Source organism: Cygnus olor, chromosome 1, assembly GCF_009769625.2.
Source record: "Cygnus olor isolate bCygOlo1 chromosome 1, bCygOlo1.pri.v2, whole genome shotgun sequence".
Taxonomy (NCBI): Eukaryota; Metazoa; Chordata; class Aves; order Anseriformes; family Anatidae; genus Cygnus; species Cygnus olor.
In genome coordinates this window covers 189,777,090-189,796,826 of record NC_049169.1, presented here as the reverse complement: position 1 = coordinate 189,796,826, position 19,737 = coordinate 189,777,090, and the positions used below count along the sequence as shown (strand labels likewise).

At 40.0% G+C, this 19,737-nt stretch overlaps 1 long non-coding RNA gene across 2 annotated transcripts in view; it reads left to right on the top strand.

Annotated features, from left to right (window-relative positions):
* Nucleotides 1-2,450: 2,450 nt before the first annotated feature.
* The window catches only part of LOC121063513, a 39,135-nt gene continuing 21,848 nt past the window's right edge, over nucleotides 2,451-19,737 (top strand). Inside the window, exons 1-3 of one of the 2 annotated variants that reach the window (XR_005816041.1) lie at nucleotides 2,451-2,553; nucleotides 3,240-3,287; nucleotides 5,480-5,562. This is a non-coding gene — a long non-coding RNA (uncharacterized LOC121063513). Of the gene's footprint in view, nucleotides 2,554-3,239; nucleotides 3,288-5,479; nucleotides 6,268-19,737 lie in introns of those variants that run through there. The other variant, XR_005816040.1, reaches the window with a different exon arrangement.

Below are 19,737 nucleotides of genomic sequence, written 5' to 3'. Positions count from 1 at the left end.
GGGCATGGCATTAGGAAGGCCTCGATGGGAGCAGATGGAAAGTCTGAGGATGAAATAAGAACAGATGGGAAGTCTGAAGGCAAAATTTGAACTTGGGTATTTCAAAGTTCACATGGCTGAACATAAAGTCCCGTTAAACAAGTTCCAATAAAGAGTTAAACTGACAGGCTCTGCACTGCCCTCCCTCCTTTCGGTTTTCCAGTGTCACTGAGCTGTCAGCAATGCTTGTGGCAGCAGTTACAAAAGCACTTTCCTTAACTCTGCCTCCCCCTTTCAAAATGGAGTTTTCAGCATTCATCCTGTACCTGGGATTTTACAAAGGCGTTCATGCTATAAACGTGGAAAAACATTTGAAGCTTTGTGTGGAGCTGATGGCTCTCCCCTGTAACTTCCCTCTCTTCATTTAGACAACTGTGTGGCCACAGAAAGCTGTGCTGGCTGAAGGCTGGGATATGCAGCTGATGCCAATCGTGGATGGACCCATGGGGCTGCAGAAAACAGCACTGAGCTTCACCCATGGCTGGTGTTGTGAAAGAAAAGCCCTGCTCCTGCTGGCATAACTGAGTGCAGTGTGCAGTTGGTTCATTTTAATGCGTACAGCTTCTTGGAAAAACTTTCCCTCCTACTGCTCCTCCAGCAGAACAGGTCTGCTGCACTGCTAACAGAGAAATGGAGGCCAAAAATGTAGGAACAAATATGATTGCTACCTATACATTACAGGCAAAACCACAGGTGGAAAAAAACTTTGCTCGACCTGTTTCTTGATGTTTACTGAAGCTTTTTAGCATCTCATTGGGGATTTGGTGAAAGATTTTTGTTTTAGAGTGAATTTGCCTTAATTTGGTGGGGTTTTGTGAAGACTGGATTTGTATGTAGGACCTTGCATGGGCAGTGTTAGTAAATGGGGTGAAATGACAGATAAGGGCCTGGTGTTGCTCCTAAACCAGGATCCTTTGTATGCAATTGTTACTTTTAAAACCCATCAAACCCTAATACGCAAGTGTCAGCTTAGACTATTTTCTCCAGCTCCCTCAGATGTGCAGAGTTCCCATTTCGTAGCCCATCACTGGTTGTACAATGCAAACACTGCTCTGGGCTCCAGAACTGCAGATTCAAAGGCCAAGGCAGAGAGGTACTTTTCACATTTAAATAAACGGCTCTTTTTAGAAGTTGATACAGACACAACAGTTTGTCCACTGGTTCTAAAACATATCTGTAATTTTTTTTAATGCTTCCCATAGCAGGATATATCAGTTCCAGCATCTGATGGATCACATGGAAAGTGCCCAGAAAGGAGACACCCATCTACAACTCGTCGAGTTCCCAGGTTACTTATCTCATGCATGTGGCCAGCAGGATATCTGGGAAGAGCCGTCTGTGCGAACGCAGGCAGGGCACTGGTGTTGAATTCACGGTGGGCTTCCAAGGCCTGGAAAAGTGATGTCTTCCTCCATCCAAACATAGCTCTTTGAGTAACCTACACATGTGGGTCCCTCTGTGGCCCGGCTGTGTCACCTGGGTCTCGAGAAGGGGGTCAGCATATTCTGAAATTCTGGAAAGCTCTTGAGTAATGGCCTGAAAAATGACAGGCTTCCACATGTCCCTACTGTACTTGAGGAAGCGCAATCCCCGTGATGAATGGCCTCTCTGCTGTGCACAATGCCTTTTAAGATTTCCCCCCCCCCCCCCCCCCGCCCCGCTGTAAGCCAAACCAAAGAATGTTTCCAGTTTCTCAGGCTCTATTTACCTTCCCTCTCATTAGAGGAGGCTCTCTCCCTTGCTTTCTGATGATTGTGCACATACTTCAACACTTCTGACTGATTTCAGCTGCTCCCGCTATGTTCCAGAAAGCTGACACATGGGAACGCATCACCTCGCAGCCAGCGCACAGCTGCCCCTTGCTGACCGCCTTTAACCAGGCAATAACCAGGTAGAAGTATGACCCAGAGAGTTTCCTAGTGGGTCATCGAGCTGGAGATGAGTCCTTTAGCTTCTGTCACCGTTCCTGTAGCTGCTGCAGGGTTTCAAAAGCCACAGACCATGCCCATGAGCCTGGTGGAAGCTGGCAGGGGAGTGAAGGCAGGTTGCAGAGGGCTGAGTGGACAAAGCGGCAGCAGGCTGGGCGAATGCTGTACCTTTTCCATTGTGCACCACCAGACCACCAGCAAACAGCATGCTGAAACTGGCCTAGTTCTCAGCAGCCCAAAACTATCCAGTCTTCAAGGTTGCGATCTTTTTTTTTTTTTTTTTACTATAACTGCTCCCTGATGACAAAGTAATACATTTTTAGCATAGTTCAAGTATAAGATGCTAAAATTATACTACCTCTCATAAGTGTTGCCTCATAAATACAGATTCTGTTTTCATGGACATTGGAGTGGGTGTTTCATAAAGTATCATAAACAATTTATTCTGTAATGAAATAACGCAGTAAATTATCTTTGGTTTCAGATTGTGCTCGCGGCTGTGCTGAGAACTTTTTGGTGTGGTCTGTAAGCCAGAGCTGTGGAATGTCTCCCCTCCCTCCTCCCATCCCTTCCTCTCTCTCTAAATGTAAGTGAAAAGCTGAAATTATTTGGAAAAATGTAAAACTTACCAGTTGAACATTGGGAGGTCCAAGAGTATATAGGAAGATGGAGCAACTCTCCTTGCTAGCATTAATCAATCATGTTTAGCACTTACGTCCTATCTACCTTTTTAGTATCACTGAGTCCAGTAAAGAGATGCAGCATCTCATCTCAGGTAGGATCCACCTGCACATCACCCTGTGTAGAGTGAGGGGATGGTGGCATGATGAGACCATGACCACAGTCTGGTACCAGAACTGGGTGCCACAGAGGGGGTGTGGGTAGTGAAATGCCATTGTCATAGACACCGCTCCCATTAATCCATGCCTGTCTATGGATGTTTTCCAGTGCTCCATGGGAACAACTCATTTTCTTGCACAAGAAGTTCCCAGTTCAGCCAGACAGTTGTAAATATTGCTTATGTGCCACAGCCCCACAGTGCATCACAGGATGTGCCTGAAATATGTTTTCCTCAATCAGGGATGAATTTACTCACAGTCTGAAAAGTAAAAGGTTTCTGAATTAGGACTGAATTTCCGAATTGCTTGTAGTGACAACAGGCAGAAAGTTAACTGAGTAAAATAAATACAGTAATAATTGAACATACACGTGTAAGAACACAGTTACATTGAAAAATGATTCCTCCTTATTTCTTTCCTCTGACTCTGTCAGGAGGTATGGCTGAAGACACCCCTGCTTTGTGAGAATCAGTAAAATGTGGTAAGTTTTGTGTCATTCCTGCTTGTTTATCTTTTTGTTTCAGCATTCAATTTCTTTTATAATAACTCCATATAGTTATCTGTGGCTCATTTATTTAGGGTGAAATTCTAATCTGTAAAGAGCTCAGTTAAAAGATCTGCTGTCACAGTTAGTGAAGCCAGGACTTCATCCACAGCATATGCATTTCCCTACTGCCAATTATTGTCAGAAATAGTTGAACCTTTGCAGTCATCCAGATTTTCAGTTCTGTTTTTCTCCTTTTATATAGTGACTGATGTGACAAATTCTTTGCAGAAGTGACCTGCATTTTGTAAAGATGTAGGACAGTGAGTTTCTCGCCATGATGCTCTACCATTTTAAAAAAACCTTTAGCCATATCTATGAAAGTGTTAAAATGATATGGTGTCTTTCACATTATCACTCAGTGCCTCCAAGTGCAGGTTTGCAGTTACACATCAGGTGGGTAGATAAGTCTTGCTCTTTGCAGTGATGGTGCTCAACTTCCAATGACTTCTGAAAGAGCAAGGTGGGTAAGAGCCAGACACTGAGTTTCTAGATAATTGCTTAAGGTCCTTTCCATATCCTCCCTTATCAGTTTTATACTTCCTTTGCTTTACTGCACCCAGCCGCAGATTTACCTGTATCCTTCAATACCAGCTCTTTGGATGCTATCCAGTAGGATGCATTTTTAAACAGTGCAAAATGATTGCTACACTGTCAGGGAGAATGTGTGTTTCATATAAATGTTATTTCCAAGTAGCACTATATAGTACTACTTAGGATACAATACATCATCATCATCTTTTTTTCACTAACATATTAATAGTGTTATAATTAAGAATAGTTTATTTGAAATACTTAAGAATTCATTTAGTTGTAAGCATGTGCAACAGGTCAAGTACTTGCTAATAAAATGGCTGTTCTTAACATAACTGCACAAAAATAGGACCTCTCTGCTGTTTGGGGGAAAAGAGCTTTTAAAGCAATAGCAGTCAGATTTGTAATGAAGAGAAAAAGATGAGTGTAGGAGCAGTGCAATGTTGATAGCGGGCAGCTGGTAGATTCTCTGGAATATGACCAGTAAGCTCTGACATTACTCTAAGTAGCATCACAAGAATTGATCCAAGAACTATTCGGACAACTTTTGTGGCATGATTACACTTAAGTTGAACTCTTTTTCCTGTTTTGACTGTTTTAAATGTTTCAGTGCTGCCATTACATTTTCTGTGAAGATCTCTCACATATGCTGGCTTGGCCCATTTTGGCTATTTTTTTCAAGGTCAACTCACTTTTCAGACCCTCCTTTCTGTCCTTTCCTGACATAACATGGATTTTAGAATTGGCGATACACATTGCTGTTGTCCATTTAATGCTTCTAGGTCTGGATTGTCTTTGCAGGTGCTGGGGTTGGGATAGGTGCTGGGAGAAAAACGGACAAAGTGAGTAAACACTAGAGCTAAGTTTGTGGAGCAGATGTGCCATCTCACGCTGGGGAAGGCCTTCATGTTTTTGAACATCAATTTTTAGAAGAGTCTCAAATACTAAATATGTTTCATTTAAGATTCAAGTGTTCAAGCTTTAAGCTAAATGTTCAAGCTAAAGTAGCCTTTATTGATTGCTGGGGAAAAGAAAAGTAAAAGCAAGGCAATTTCAAAAGTATCCAAAAATTTCAAAAAGCAGGGGCATATAACAGAGGCACACTTTCAAGAGTTGCTATTCCAAATCAGGGAAGAACTGAGGAGAATTTAGATGAACTTTGGTTTAGTGTAGTTTAATAGAAGTTCTATGTATTTACCAAGGATTCAGTGCTACCTTATTAGAAAAAGCCACACAAATGAAGTGTTGATGGTAAATAATTTCAAGAATAAGTTCAAGTTATTGAACTACAGAGATCTGAAAGAACTTTACAGACCAGATAAAACATCCATTCTGCTTGAAGATAGAGCAAAAATGTCAAAAAAAGGCAAAAAATTTACTGACACACACACTGGCAAAGAATATGTATTCCAATGATGATGACATTGCAACACTTACATAAAGCACTGAGAATGTGCCAGGAGTGGGATATATGAAAATAAACCCTGCTCTCACATGGTAGGTATATGACAAAACTTGGGTTGTATTAAATAGTTTTTATTTTTTTTTCCCTTAAGATTCCTAGGAATTAACTTCATGTTCTTTCTTCTTCACAGTTCATTCAAACCATCTGCAAAGTTTTGAAATAAACAAAGGGAAGGAGAACAGTAATGCCACACGTTTTCTGGGAAGTACCAAGGTACAATTTCTGACCTGCTAAGGCATCTGGGGGCATATCCAAGGTGGGATGGGGGAAGGTGACAAGAAGGCCCAAATCTCAAGTGAGGATCCAAAACCCTTTGTTTGGAAGGTGGTTCCTTTTGTGTGTTATAACTGGCATGTCTGATCTCCCAGCAGAATGCTCTGAGAACCGGCCTGTGAATGGGTGAATGTCTGTAGGATGGTGTCCTCCACCTTTTCTGTACAGGCTAGGACACTTTGGCCAGGGTGGTGAGCCTCATTGCCAGTGGGTGAGCAAAACCATGATGTGTCTCTGCAGCCTTGCAGCCAGGGCATAGGCTGAAGTCTGGTCACTGCTAGCCAAATTTCTGGAGTTCAGTGTTCAAAGTAAAACACATCAAAAGGCTAAGCAACAAAATGTGTATCTCCTTCCCTGCTGACACTCTTTGACATTAGGCTGCTTGTGATTTACAGAGTTTAGGACTAGGAGGAACAACCAGAAATCTAGTCAAATCTCCAGTGTAATTGAACCAGTTAATTGTTGCTTGAACCATACTTCTTTCTTGACCATAGACACAAGATTTTCCATTTAAAACAAAAGGTCAGCTGTGCTTGGGCAAATGTAAAGTTCAGCCAGCCCTGTGCCTGTTCTCTTGTCAGAGAGGCTTAGGGACAAAGGAAAAAGACAAGAAAGTTAAAAGATTATTTTTTCTCTCTAAAAACCTTCCAACTAACAGAAACCTGCACCTCAGGTTCCATCTTCTATATCTTCTCCATCGTCTCCATCTGCTATAGCTTAGTCTTTCAATAGCCGTTTGGAGACATATTCTTCTGCCCTGTATTAAAATATATTTTCTTTCAGTGGGTTCCAGTTTATTGAACAAATAGATTGCTCATAATAAATGTCCAGTTCCCATCACGTTATATTGTTCCACTAATCTCTAAATCAGCAGGAAATTTCTTCTTATTACTCCTGCTGAATATAATGATGTTGAATAATGTAACGGGCAGTAACAATCCTTAAAGAAGCCCACTAGGAACACACCCTTTTATTGAATTTTCCCTATCAATATTCAAGAGCTCTCATTTAGCTTCTTCTATATCCAAATAAGCACTCCATAGATAAGAAAATATTTCTAATCAGAATATTGTGTTCTATTACTTTAAATGACTAACATTAGTCCCAGGTAACTCACATCTTTAAGTAACCTTACCTATGTGAATTTGTAACCTGAAAGTTTACAACCTGATTTTGTTTTACAACACCTACTTGATCGACATGGATTAAGTCATACATTGTTTTCCATTATTTTGTCTGGAAATAATGTTATTTCATAATAACTAATAAACCTGTAAATATCCAGATTTCTGTTGCTCCATTTATTTATTTTTTTCAAACATAATGTCTTCAGTGTTTTGAAACATCATTATCACCATCAGGTTCATTAAAAATTGCTGTCACTGGCAAAAAGATCACAGCTAACTCTTCTCGGACTCTCAGCAGAAAGTTATGTAAGAATGGTTCCTTTAAAATATTTTGTTAAAGTGGATGTTTTCCTTTGAGCTGATGTGGTTCAGAGTTGCCCTTAGATTTTTGGAAGTAGTCGTTCTGAAACATCACTTATATTTTATGCTTTGGGGCTATCCTTTGTTTGGGTATACTGAATGCAATGAGGTCATGATCATTGGTTCCTAGGCAACGAACAACTTCTACTCCAGTGGTTAATTCATCTTTATCCATCATACGAAGTCCAAAGCAAAGTAACCTTCTGTGTCAGAAACCTATGATCTATAATTATTAGAAAGTCTGTGACGTTTTGTTAGTGTGAGATTTTGAGCACGACTTCCAAAGTGAAGTCACTCTCTATAACAGCTATTTGTTTCTCATTCTTTATCTGTATTGCAGATATTAGTATTTTTCTGACAGGCAAATAAGTTAATATTAATTCACTTGCTTTGAAATACTTTCTCGACTCTGTATTTAATAAGACAAAGATCTGGTATACAATACACATTTGCATGCATGAACTATATACTCAGACACAGAACAACAAAAAAAAAAAGACAAAAATTTTGTGAGATATTTTGCATTTATATAGCACCTTCATCTTACCATCCTAAACTGCCTTTAAAAATGAATTAACATACTTCTGCTAAAAATTTATGCCAGTCACTGCAGTTTCTTGGCTCAGGGAGGTATTGAGATAGATAAAATCTTATTAGCTTGATTTCTTGTAAGTGGGGAAATTGGAGGACAAAGTGGTTAAGTTCAGCATGTGAAATGTGGACATCTCATCTATATTTAGGTGTCTCTGTGGCCTGATTTTCAGAGTTTGCTGAGCATCAGCAAAATCCCATTAGGGTAAGTTATCAAGGTCATGCAGGAATCTTATGCCAGGAATTGTCCTGACTCCCTGCCCAATGTTTTAGTGATGTGTGGAAACAAAATTAAGATATCAACTCTTTTTATAGATAAGAAAAGGCATAAGGTTTCTAAAAAAAGAGTCCACCGCTTTCAATTTCATCAGATCTGTACAATTTAATCTCCACCAACTCTAATGCACTAACAGCCATATTATCCTGATTTGCAGTTACCCAAACTAACACTAGGTAAAGCACAGAAAACTAAGTTTCAAACAAGCTCTTTGAGGCTGTTGCCTGTTGCGTTGCTGGTTTGTTCCAGCTGTGGGCTGCTAGCCCTTCACCCAGAAAATCATGGGATGTTTGCAGCCTGGTCCCACCGGCACGAGGCTCTGGAGGACCCATGGGCAGGTGCAGAAGGGCACTAGAAGGAGATGTTAATGAAGCAGAGTGAAAATGAAGCACAAAAGCATATTTCTGTAGTGGAGAATGGAGAAAGGAGTGGCAGGAGGCTAAGCAGAATGATGACAAGTTAGTTATTCAAATAAGATGAAAATACTTGTGACCCAGTCCCATAAAGCCTGCTATCTTATTGCTGTATGCTGCAGAGATTTTTAATTTAAAGGGCTGGAGAGTGATGGAAGTAGAGGCATTAAGCCCTGAGCCACCAGGCAGGCAGGAACGCTGAAATGAAAAAGTTATGTTTAGAATGAGTTCACTGGAACATGACCTCCATCTGCACAGGATTTCTTTCCTTCCTTTTCTTTTCATTTTTGGTAAGTGACAAGCGAGTTCTGGGTCAGATTCCCGACACAAGTGAAAAGAAGCAGAGTGAAATAAAAATTTTGATAGAGCAATTCACTTGGGAAGATGACTCCTCCCCTGCTCCACCACTCACCTTGGTTGAAGAGGGAAGGAGAGATGGTGGCAAGAAACAAACACTATCTCCACACATATTGTATAGTCTGGCTGACCATATTCTGTCTGGGGTAGACACTTAACTGCTTACCTTTCATTCACCGTCACATTTAATTAAGTTCCCTTAAGGGTCATCATGAGCATGGGAGCTGGGCTTTTTTGTTCTCCACTCTTTTTTAAAGTGAAATGACACACTAGCCAGATTTTCCAAAGCACACAGCTCCCTTTTGAATCAAATTTTCCACCAGATGAAAGTGTAGAAGGAAAAAGAGGGTGAATGTGACTTTTTTTTTTTTAAAAAAAAAAAAAAAGCTGTGCAACTTTAAATTATGCCCATTACTGCTCCGATCATAAAGGAGCTGAGACAGCACCTTTCCTTTAAGGCTTGCTAGGTGAGAACTTTCCCCTGTGCTTCCACAGCTCCCCTTACAGGGCCATGCTCTGTCTGGGCTCGCCGTGATGTCAGCCCAGCACCAGCCCGCTGCTGGCACCAGCAGCAGGTTTGCTGAGGGGGGAACTGCTCTCTTGGATTTCCTCCTTGGGCTGCTTGGTTGGAAGGCCAACACATGTGGGTGCTGCAGGGGCTGTTGTGTGATGACCATGGCACCCTCACCTCACCAGGTGATACAACCCCATGCAGCCCTGTGGGTTGTATCTCACATCCCTCTGCAGTCCAAGGCAAGGCATGTAGGTGAATTTACCCCCAAGGGATGGATGTCCCAAGTTGTGCTTCCAAGCTGCCGTAGGCATAGAGGTGATTTCTGATTTATATCTCCCGAAGAGTTTAGTTGCAGATGTGAAGAAAGCCCCGGACAGTAAGCAATTTCCTGGAAGTCCTTTTCCTTACTGTATCTATGACAACCTGAGTACATGTACAGAAAAGGCAACAGGTATCTAGCTGAATTGCAGAAGACTAACCCTCTGTCATATCTGCATAAGTAAGCCTGCCGTAATGAGATTTACCCTATTTTATCGAATTTGGGTATTCTCCTGAAACAGAAAATACATCTTCTCCATAGCTTGCAAAACTGGGAGCAGGATCTGTTGCCAAAATATAGGCCTCTCAGGACAATTTAGATGCTCTAAGGTATCTAAGCCACCCCTGCAAAGCTGGTAGAAAGGACTTTAGGACCTATGGCAGACCCACACCTTTCAAAAGCCACAATTGGAGGCCATACCAGATAGTCTACACCATCTCAAATGGCATGAGAGGCCTACACTGAAGCAACTGAATCCTCCCCTGGGAGCTCATGGTAGCCTAGCATGATCCAGCTAGGTTAGACACGGTAAGTAACGCCATTCATATGCTTTGCTTTGCATGCGTGTGTGGCAACAAGAAGTAGGAAAGGCACAGAGATGACCTGTAGTAACACTCATCTGGACATTTTCAACTTGACTTGAGCACTGCTCTAAGTTTTTAATATTCCCAAATTTGGCTCTTATGCAGAAGCTAAGATTGCCTGGATGAGTGTTACAACAGATTACCTGTGAGCAGTCATAATTATCTGCAGCAACTGCGTTCACTCTAACGTTAAAAGGTGTGGTTATTCCATATGCTCATGGCTGTTTGCTGTATCAAACACGCTGTAAACCTTCTCTTCTGTGGTGGAGAAAGGCATAAGCTCAAATGTGGGTGGTGGAAGTGTACTACGGTCAAAGGACAATCTGGAAGCCACACCCTGAAGAGGTCAAAGCATCATGTCTACCCTATTTACCCTTCCTGCTTCCTACATGCTTGTGATCCTCTTCAGTATGGGGCTGAGCATAGAAAGGTTTTCTTGTCCAGGAAAAATGTTTAAGTTTTCAGATAAAACTCCCATCCCATGTTAGAGCAAGCCCTGGACTCTTTGGAGATTTTTGCTCTTCTGTTTTGAAGGGTGTCAGAAGGGGAAACCTATGTTGAAAAAGACCCTTGTCCAATACAGAATTCCTAACAATTTGTTAGGAAAAAATTTTACAATTTGTTGTTTACAAATTGCTTGAGAAGTAGAAGATCCACTTCAAAGCTCTGCCCACATTTCAGGATCTGATATGCCAAGAAAGTGCACACAACTGGCAGCCTTTGGGATGGGATCTCACTGGGATCGGTCCCTGTTGTATTAAGTGCTTGTTCAAACAGAGCCATTGATTCAATAGCTCAGCAAATATGGTGCCAGTATTGGGGAAATACAAGTTTCAAATCTGAGATACTCCATTGTCATCAAAACTGAGATGAAACTAACTTTCAAAGGGAGCAAGTGATTTTTTTTTCTAAATAAAAACAATATGCTAAAAAGTAAATGATCTGCTTCATTCCTTCACTTCTGAAAGCAAAAAGTATTTCTGTCTAGCATAACTAGATTTCTCAGTGGTTGAAGGTAGGGCTATGTCTCTAATAGTTCACCAAGGATATCAAGGAGGTAGGCTAAGAAGTATGTGGATGTATATACTAAGGAGGTGATCCTCACATGAAGCACGGGAGTGCTTCTTTTTCTTCTGGACACATCTTTGTGCTCTTGGAAGCAGTCTGTAGATAAAACACTTAATTTTAGTGTTAGACAGTGATATTTTATGCAATCTAATAGGCTGCAAAATAAAATATTTTTCACAGAGAAGTAGAAGTGATAACTAGCTATAAATGTAGGACATGCGGAAATTTACTAGTTTTCCTATGTTTGACTTTTGCTAACATATGAGACCAACAGTCCTGGAAGAGTTTTTCAAGGTTTTTCTAGGTGTACGAGCTAGAATAAAAATACAAGTTTCTGGAGGTTCACCCAGTTATAAACAATTAATACAACTGAGAAGAATATATTACAAAAACAAAGCAAAAGAAAAACCCACCAAAAAGATAACACAGAATGGGGAAAAATGTCTTCCTGCTTTCTCTGCAAACAACTTAGAAAGAATGCTTCCTGACCTGAAAACAGTTTACGATGAATCAGACTGGTCTAGAGCTTTTGCCCAAAACTTTAAATCAACAAATCAACATTATCACTATTTCTAACAGATTAAGAAAGAAATACAGTACCTTAATATTAAGTGAAGAAACCAGAGGAATTAATGTCATCAAGCACAAAAAAATGTGCTTAATCTGTGCTTAACAAGGCTTAATCTGGTTTTGATACAGATTGTTGTCTCGTATCTGCTCTGAAAACTAAGGGTAGCTAAACTTGCATGTTCAGAAGTGATCAGAAGTAGGTATTCTTATTCTCTTAAGGAAGACTCATTGAATGATCTATTGATCTCTTGTTTACTGCACAGCCTACAGTGTATGGAAATGAATTCTTCACCCCAAACAGCCTTTTGTAAACAAGCTAGTTTTATTTTTTCTTTCAGAAATTGCACCTCCATACAAAGATTCTTCCTTATTTTATTGATCTTTCACAGATGAAGAGAAAGAATTGTAGAATTTGGTGGAAGAAAGAAGTAATTTGGGGTTAACTGCTGAGAAAGGTATTGACAGGATCATATGGTTTCAACTTCTAAGTTTTGCTGCAGAACATAGAATAAAACAAATGTGAAGCTTTACTTCCAGATTCTCCGAAACTACACTGAGTCATAAGTAGAAATTGGTTTTGATTACAAACACAATATTAGGAATGGATGCGAAACACAATATATTTTGTAACCTTTACTGTCTGTCAGTATTCCATACTGTTATCAGCCCCAAACCTTCCAATAGTAAAAATAAGAAACAAAGGTAAAAATGATTAACTTCTTTCATCATTTTCTAAAAAGATGATAAAAGAAATGCAGAGTGGCATGGCTGTGGTATACTAATTACAACTGTCATCAGGGGAAAAATATATGGAGAAGACATTCTAGATTCTCTGCATCTGTAGTCACAAGTCATCTGCCCTTCCCCAGGTCTCCCTAGCTTAGGGTCTGGGCGTTAGGAATCTTAGAATTGAGAGCATTTGTGGACACAGAAGCTGTCCTACACAAACAAACTCAGTTGTGTCCTAAGTAGTACCCCATGGTTTAGTGGTGGGACTTGGTAGGTCAGGTTGACAGCTGGACTTGATGGCCTTAAAGGTCTTTTCCAACCTAGATGATTCTATGATTCTATGACAGATACTGGAGAGGAAATAGTCAAACTCATATATCATACCTGAGAAACAAATCCATATAGAAAGCAAATACACATCTTTTTCTGCTGTTGGTGAGCTCACCCCATGAGGCAGCCAGATTTATGATAGCCCTTGATCTTTTTATCTTGATGGGTAATTTGCAGATCCTTTAATTATGTACAAGTAGCAGATTTTTCTATGAGGTCAGTGAGCAGCAGTGCTGGTTAATGGAAGATGTGAGCCTCAATTTTTGTAAACCTTTTTGAAAGCAGTTTGAAGGCTAAGTAAATATCTCAGAAACACGCATCACACCATGCAGGTGTGACAATCACTAGTTTAGCTGGCATTTTGGAGTCTTACCCTGAACTGTCACTTATTGTCATTTTTCTCTGGGAAAGTCTTTCGCATACTCCAGGGCTAGTTAGTTTTCCTCATGAGAGTTTGCTTTTACTGTCATGGAGTACGGCATAAAGATTATTTCAGGGAAGGTCCTGTAGAAAAACTTGCTAGTAAGAGACAATTTTTGCATGTATTATGTGACTTTATGTCGTATGTAACAAAAAACAAAAAATGTTGTCATTCATCACTTTTGAAATTTTTGTAAATGTGCATTTCTGCCATATTAAAGCACCTTAAATTTTGCATGACAGGAATTTTTATCATCCACTCTGCTTTTCAATTCATTAAGAACAACAACAACAACAACAAAATCAGGGAGGACAACAGAAGGATGTTTCAAAATAATCTGGGAGGGAGGTATTGTAGAAACAGAGATAAGCAATAAGGTTATATCTAATATAGAAAAACAGTTATTAGATAAATATCAACCAAAATCTAATAAGAAAATTGAAGAAAAATTCTTAGAACACAATTACAATCAGCAAGGGAAATGGAAATCAGAGAAGAGATTAATTTTCAAAGCAGCCAGAAGATTTCTAGTTCTTCACTGCCTTCATTATCATCTAGAATATTGCTTGAGTTGCTTCAATTAGAAACCTGAGATCCTACACTGTTGCGTGCAATAAATTGCTACTTCTAGTTTTGTATTCTAAAAGCAAATGCATTAATTAAAGAAAATTAAGGGTTTGTCAGATGGAAGGCCTGTGCTAGCCTGTCGAGGTTGCTGTCCTCCAGCTGTTAGACTGGGTCCTTTATTCGAGATGTGGTAACTGTACAAGATACTTTGCTACACTGCATGGAAAAATAGGGTCATTTGATTGTGACTCACTTGAACCCATGTTACTTTGCTTCCCAATGGGCTAACAGCACATGCACAGAGAGCTACTGTGTCTCAGCTGACTATGTCCAGAGCAAGCCGGCTGGATTATGTCCCTCATATAACGTCATGGCCCGGGAGGCTAGCAGTCACTGCATGACTTATCTGCATAAACTCCACAGAGTATAATTCTGGGCACGTAATCTGCAAAGACATGTCTCCGGATCAGAGAATCATTGGGAAAGAACAAAATAATAAAGCGTTTTGTTTATTTATAGATAGAGCAAATATCATCAGTACAAAAATAATGACTAGGGAGAGATATACATATAAATGTTTGAAAAGCACAATTGCTAATGAAGGAGTAAAATGTGTTTCATGGTGCAAACAGACCCTGGTAGGAGAGAGGTTAGAGGTATATCCTAGAAAAGAGTTCTTATGACTTGATTATTGCATAAACTGCATAAAAAACCAGCTCCCAGTCAATGAGATAGACCCAGCTGTGCTTGATATGATCCCATATGTGCCCTACAGCAAGTAACTCAGGTTTTTGCATTTCTGACTCAGAACTTATCTATTTCATGGGGGGCTGTTATGAAACTCAATTAACACTTGCAAAGCTTTTGGATGGCAGTTACTGCATAAGTGTGAAGTATTATATAATGGGATGAAATTAAGGACAGAGAAGCCTGATTATCAGGAAAAAAAAATCCAACAATGTCGTCTGTTAGATTGGGGAATAATGCCGGAGGGGAAGTAGTGGATGACTCATTGCTTGAGTCAATTAAATCTGGGCTGGATGTGGCACCAGCGAATATAATGTAGGGCACAACCTTGTAGTAGGAAAGATATGGTACACATGACCTGATTTCTATGATCTTATGCTTGACTCTATAACCAACCAAGATTATATGAGCTCATATAAACTTTACATCATTTCTCATGTGTTTCTCATGTGTTTAAGAACTCTCAGAACATTGTTGTGGTCTGTGCTCAATTGATGAATACTTAATATATTAAAGTACTGGAGATCATTAGCATTCCTGAGGTTGTCTGGCATGCTTTGTTTATGCAGCATGGAAATGGGAAATATTTCTTTCAGCCTTTATGAGATATTGGCAGTGTCACCTCCCATAACCATCAGCCTACCAATTATTTGACAAAATATGCTGATTATTGAAATTGCACTGTTATTAAGCATTGGTGCCAGAATACTGTTAAGACCTGCAGCCTGCACCACACAGAGGACACAGACCATGTGGTAGGTGCTGTGGAACTGATTGATTCTTCTCACTTCCCTAAATCACAGAATTTGAGGACTGGACCGGCCTTGTTAACTTCGATGTCCTTCATGACTGGTATCGACATTAATTTTTATTCCCCCTGAAACAGCTTCTTGCTGTTCCTATACCCTCTACTAAAACTTGATGATAGGTTGCTAGGTTTTAAAAGGCTTGAAGAAGGGAGGAAAATAGCACTCTTTTTTAAGTGGACATTGAAAAGACTATGCTCCAGCCTCATCCAGCCCACCTAGTTTCTCAGGTAGGAGCCCAAATGTTTTGTTTGTTTAAACCACAGAATGTGACAGGAGCTTCTGGAGAATTACTCAGATTTGTGACATCTTTGTGAGAGGATCTTATCCTCACTGAACAGGAGAAAAACAAACAAATAAACAAACAAAACAACCACAAAACAACAACAAAAAAGCACCCTCATTTTTAATGCTTCTGGTTGTGTGATTTAACTGTTCCTTAACCCAGGAAGCTCTACACTATTCTACTTGGAAGTACAAGATCATCAGCAGCAATGTGTTATTGAATGTTGTTTACATGGCTTGTAAGGAAAGTCAGCTGAAAGGCTTCAACTGGTATTTGCTATGCTGACTTTGTGCAAAAGCTACTTGCTCCCCAGAATTTTACAAAAGAAAACTTCCAGTGCTTCAGCATTTGGATTACAAGGTAAAATAGCAACAGACCTGTAGGTGCCGAGAGGCAATGAAAGTTTTCTCCATGGCCCAAAACACCTTTTAGTGGCCCTCTGTGTAGAAGGTACTGGCTTTAGCATCAGAGCTTAATTGATTTCTGACCTACGTGTTTGTGTGAATGCCAGCATAGCCAACCTGTCCTCATAGTGACATATGTGGTGCCTTCTGCTTAGAGCAGCCAAAACAATAGCCAGCGCATTCTACCTTTACAGCACTTCTGTTAAAAAGCTCTGAAACATATCATCCCCTGATATACCTCGTTGCACTTGATATGTCAGAGCTGAACTCTGCCCATTTACAGATATTTGAGAAAACAGCCTCTGAGGACAGGACGAGGCAGATGTGCATTGCACTTAAAGAAGTAATTCAGCCACTAAGTTTGAGTGACTGCATTCAACACCTTCTGTGCAGCTTGAGGATATTGGACACTATGGTGATGCCACTCTGCACAAAGAATTACTGCTACCTGGTTGTATTTGGTGATGTATATCAACATATCTAGAACATACTGAGCTGGTATATTGATATTCGTTGATATATCTACTACCTTGCACCATAATAATTGCCAGTGCTCTAAAAATATAGCTTCTCCTTGCACTGTCACCATGCAGCAAGGTCTGTCCCATCTGCAGACATCATCTCACTTGCACTTGGTTTGTTGTCACGGCTGCCTTTGAAAACTACTCTTCCTGCCTAGGTAATGCCTGAGGTAGGTAGAGGTGATCCTTACCAACAGTTACAGTTATTTTTAACCCCCATGTCCCATACAGGTCCTGCTGATTACGATGCAGCCAGACCAAGGTCACTGACCAGACAGCCTCCTGGATGGGGGCAGCTTGAGGCCAGCCTGTAGCAGCCAGCCAGACATGACAATGCTGCTGTTGATGAATGTTTGCTGTGGTGATCTCATGGTGATGTGATGACATTAAGTAGAACAAACAAAGTAGTGGCTAATTGACTCATCAGTAAACATCCAGCTAAAGAGAATTAAATGGAGAGAAGGCTCTGTGAAATGATTTAATTTAATAGGAAGCTCTTGATGACAAGATTTTGTTAATTATAACTTCACATGGCCCAGGAGGTATAAAATAAAAGTTTGGAAATGTTTCAAAAGGGTATTGGAAAGAACAATCTAAATTTTAAGTGTTTTTTTCTTTTTTTTTTTTTTTTAAACTCCAAAAGGTAGCTGAAGTAATTTGAATAATTTTTAACATTTGTTCATTTATAAGCTGAAATAAAAAACTACGTCCAGTAATAGGCAGAACTTCAGAAACACAGAGTTTACACATTGCCCTTAGCACTCGGTGCATTTGTATACATCACCATTTCTAAATTATACAAAATAAAAGCCAAGGCTCATGTAAATTAACAGACTTATAATTGGTAGTTTTCAATTTCTAGTCAGCATTTCAGAGGAAAGAAAGCTACATAAAATAGAGCTTCATTCAAGGCAGCTCCTGTTTTCATTATTAGTTCTGCACAGGGGTGGAAATTTGGCTTAAAAGGACAGCTCATCGTTCTTGTGGCAGTTCAAATGTAGCACACAATATTTCTGAAAATATTTTGTGAGGAAACTGTTGATGCAATTGTTATGAAACACGCCTTGAGGGACGATCTCCATCCTGTAGTGAGCCTTACAAAGACTTGCTGTGATGTTTCTTTTAGCCATAACTTTGTTAAAATAAATATTAAAGTTCAGAAAGGAAACTTCCAGTAGGAAAGGGCTTTTATCACTTCAAATGTGGTATGTCTCCAATTTGACAGCATCAGCTGCTACTTCAATCTTCATGTTCCCAAAGTGTCCTGCTAAGTTTTACAAGCAGCTGTGTTAGCACCAAGCATCCTTCAATGGCATTTGCTTTAAGAGAGCTCAGCTTTCTGCCACAGTGAAGCCCTGCAGTGATTGCACACCTCTTGAAACATTTACAGAGCTGTTACTTCAAAACCGACTATTAAACATTGAGCAACCTCTACGCATGCTCTTAGATACTGCTATCAGGCTAATTCCTATCCACTAGTTGGAAGACATCTGTAGCCCCTGGGTAGTTATAGCCCCGTTCAAAATCCAGCTTCTTCCTCCTGGAGGAAGAGCAGTATGTGATTGTGCCATTCAGAGATTACTTTCTTCTTTGTACTCACCTATGAACAGAGGACCGAGGATTTCCCCTGGTCTCTGTTGAAGAATGAACCCGGGAACAATCTTACCCTCTTTCAGCACTGCTATTATTTATAACCCTCTGTACATAATGTGATTGTTTAAGGAAGAATACTTAGATTTTTTCTCTTTCCTTCTCCCTTCACACCAGGCCAATGTTCTACTTCAGTAGCTCTTTCTCACATCTCCAAGTTCAGCTCTCCCTCTCATCTCCAGCTACAGAGGTATCAATGAATGTAACCATCCTGATGCTTACGACCTACTCCTGGCCCCCTCCTCCCAGTCTCTCACAGCTCAGCCTATCCAGTGTGCAGCTGACAAAATCCTTTCCCATTGCTGTGATGTTATATCCCTTCCCCCTGAACCTCCATGTTTGCCAGACTTCCCTCAGTGCCTGTGACAAGCTTCTCCTTGCTGGGGGATCCTTTTACTCTGCCATTATCTGAGAGCACTTCCTCTTCACTCCTTACAAAGAGCATCCATGCCAATCCCATATTATTTGCATAATTAGCCAGCTAATTTTTACAAAGTAAAATCTATTCTGGCCATCCTAGAACAATTTATTTATTTTCTCGTTTTTGGATTCTTGTTGTTTACAGATCCTTCTGGGAAGGTTCTATATTCAGATTCTATGTTAAAAGTGCCAAGTGCATTTATGGCATTATTATGCAGGAGAAGCACATATAATTTGTGGTGGATAAATTTAAAATCATGGTGATACACAACATGTAGAACAGTTCCTTAGTCCTTGCAAGCAGGTAATTCTTTCTTAGAGGTCAGTACAATTAACATCACCTCTCTAAATCTTCATAATAATTACTTACATTATTTTAATCGGAGGAATAACCTTGTTCCTTTCAATCTTGATTAACAAGAACTACTAACTAAAAAACATTCTTTATGTATTGTATGTGGAGCACCTTCTGATGGCTCTGTATCAGTCAGTCAGAATTAAATCCTCTGAGCATACTAAAAACATGGGAGCCTAAATGACTCACAGACCTGCATGTGATATGATGCCTGTGACTTTTAAGTCACTTGTTCAGCTCGGGAGCTACTGAGAGTCTTTACTGGAAGGTCAGAGAGTGCTGCTGCGTGCCACCCTGAAACCTGTAACACTCATGTTTGCTTGGTACTACATATACCAGTAACAAACTGTGACTTCTGCTTTTCCCTTCCCTGCTATTGCTACTACATTCTATCAATGATCACATATTTCATGGGTTCTATAGTGATCCAGCAATTTTTGGAAGTTAATAGAAGATTTTTCCACACTGCTTTCTCAGGAAGGAGCAATCTTCATTTTGATGAATTTATTAGGCCTGACTTGGTAGAGAACAAATGATGTTCTAATTGATAGCCTCAGTAGAAAAGCGTGATAATAAATAGATTAAAAAAGATAAAATGTCTTTGACTAAGATGGGCACAATGTCAGTATGTGCTAGGAAGACACTATTATCTCAGCTGTTGGTATTCATTTTACTGCTATTCTGTGCATTAATAAGAAG